The 2,540-nt window shown below is 47.3% G+C and overlaps 1 protein-coding gene across 1 annotated transcript in view; it reads left to right on the top strand.

The window, feature by feature from the left end:
* The window catches only part of Tsga10ip (testis specific 10 interacting protein), a 16,952-nt gene that overhangs the window by 5,633 nt on the left and 8,779 nt on the right, over positions 1–2,540 (top strand). The window lies entirely within an intron of this gene.

Below are 2,540 nucleotides of genomic sequence, written 5' to 3'. Positions count from 1 at the left end.
AATACATATACATATAACAAAATTGACCTTAAAATCCATACCAATGCAAATTATTCATACCTATATCATTTCCCCCTTTAAATGTAAAATAACATTTATAAACAATATTTTGGGAACATGGGCGCAGAAAAAGGGGAAATGATGTGGGAATGATTTCTTATTAATAAAGAAACGGTCTAGGCCCATTTCATAGGCCAGCCCTTAGGTAGGTGGAAAAAACAAAACAGGATGCTGGGAGAAAGAAGCTGAGTCAGTGAGTCGCCATGGTTCTCCAACTCCAGGCAGATACAGGTTAAGATCATTCCTGGTAAGCCAGCTTGTGGACTACACAAAATAATAAAAATGGGTTAGATCAATATGTAAGAGCTAGCCAATAAAAAGCTGAAACTATTGGGGCCAGGCAATGTTTAAAAGAATACAGTTTCCGTGTAATTATTTCGGGGCATAAGCTAAGCTAGCCATGTGGGCGGCCGGGTGCTGAGGACGCAGCCCAGCCACTCTTATTTCAACAGATCCTCCTGTCTGTGCCTCCCTAGTGCTGGGATTAAAGGTGTGACCCACCACCGCCTGGCTGTTACTAGTTTCTTATCAAACCAGGACACATGATATTTCCAGTCCTTTCTTCTGTTAAGAAAGCTTTAAAGCCCAGGTGGTGGTACAGCCTGTAATCCCAACACTCTGGGGGTGGAGGCATAAGGTTCAGCTATAGAAAGAGTTTGAGGCCAGCCAGGGATACATAAGAAATGAAAGAATGAAGTATGTAGCTAGAGACGGAGATTCCTAGAAAGGAAGACAGAGTAGCCAAGGGGAAGTCTTTCTGGGAGCCATGACATTTCACTACAGACAAGGCTGATGAGAGCAAACTGTCCATAATATCTGGGAAAGAATGTTCCAGGCTTGTCTACTTGCTGTTCAGCTATCCACACTTTTTGCCCACATGTTCACATCTTGATCCCTTCAACAATTTTATTCTTTCCCACACATTTATCCATCCATCTGTGCCTTGAGATGTTAGGGACTAACCTCGCTGCTGTGGAGGAAAGGGTTAGAGACCTGCCCTTCTCAAAGACAGCTGCTGGGCAAGGTAACGGAGCGATGCAGAAAGGGTCCCAGGCTGTGGGCTGAGCTCCTCACAACTCAGGAAGCCTTGGCTGAGCTCTACAGTGCTCAGGAGGCCTGAGCCAAGAGTTAAGTACTGGATCTAAAGCTGGATGGTGGTGGCGCATGCCTTTAATCCCAGCACTCATGAGCAGAAGCAGGCAAATCTCTGAATTTGAGTCCAGCCTGCCGGCCTGATCTACAGAGCAAGTTTCAGAACAGCCAGGGCTACAGAGGGAAACTGTGCCTTGAAAACACAAAACAATAAACAAACAAAAGAATTGGATCTCTCTGCTGAAGAAGAGGGAAAGGCTTTAAGCTGGCTGCAGGCTCCGTGGAGCCTGGCTTCCATGAAATGCCATTTGTTTCCCAGGACACAGACTTCCTCCCACTCCAAGGCTTACGTGTTCCTCTGTGCTTCCCTGACCTTCCTTGAATCTCCTGATACCTCATGGACCTCTCCCTTTCCTTCCCAGAAACCTGCTGCAGGCCTGGGAACGGCAGCAGCTGGAGGAGCGGCAGCAGGCTGAGATGCGCAGGGCACGGGAGCACCAGGTGCAGCAGAAGGTGGCTCGCTGTCTGGCAGCCTACACGCCCAGAGGGAGCCGAGGGGCCTTGACCGCTCAGCGCAAACTAGAGGAGCTGAGGTAGGAGGGAGGCTGAGCTGGGCAGCAGGCTGCAAGACCCCACTTATATACATGCAGGCTAAACACTCGTACATATAATATATATATATTTAAAATGTTGAAGATTTTAGAGATAGTTATGTGATAAATAGTCCCAGGGCCTCCCCTCCTGGAGACAGTATGCATGGCCAGCTGGGATAATGAGCTTCAATGTCTTTCCATGCTTTCGCTGCCCCCTTTTTGAGATAGGGCCTCTTATGTACCCCTGGTGGGCCTGGGAGCCGTGCAGGTACACATGCAGGCCTGGCCGTCACAGAAATCCTTCCATTGTCTCCTAAGTACAGGGATTAAAAGTGTCACTCTGCCCAGCTCTTTCTCTTTTGCATCCTGGAGGCCCAGGCTGTCTTAGAACTCACTATCTAGACCAAGCTGGCCATGAATATGTAGCAATCCTCCTGTGCCCGAGTGCTGGGATTAAGGCTGTATCACTCCACCTAACTTAGACTATATTTCTAGGAAGCCACTTCACAAATCAGGCATTCTTCCTAATGGGCCATGAGTTAGGTAGTGCCAGTACCCACACAGTGCTACAGAGGCCTGAAGGAAGCCCTGCAGTTGTTTGGTTACTGTCTTAGGGTTGGCATTGCCGTGAAGAAACACAATGACCATGGCAACTCTTATAAAGGAAAATATTTAAGAGGAAAAATATTTACAGTTCAAAGGTTTAGTCCATTATTGCCATGGCGGGACTTGGCAGCAGGTAGGCAGACATGGTTCTGGAGAAGTAGCTGACAGTTCTTTTTTTTTTAATTAATT

This window comes from Microtus ochrogaster, chromosome 8 (assembly GCF_000317375.1).
Source record: "Microtus ochrogaster isolate Prairie Vole_2 chromosome 8, MicOch1.0, whole genome shotgun sequence".
NCBI lineage: Eukaryota > Metazoa > Chordata > Mammalia > Rodentia > Cricetidae > Microtus > Microtus ochrogaster.
The sequence above is the reverse complement of the archived record's forward strand: the minus strand, read 5'-3'. Positions and strand labels throughout refer to the sequence as shown.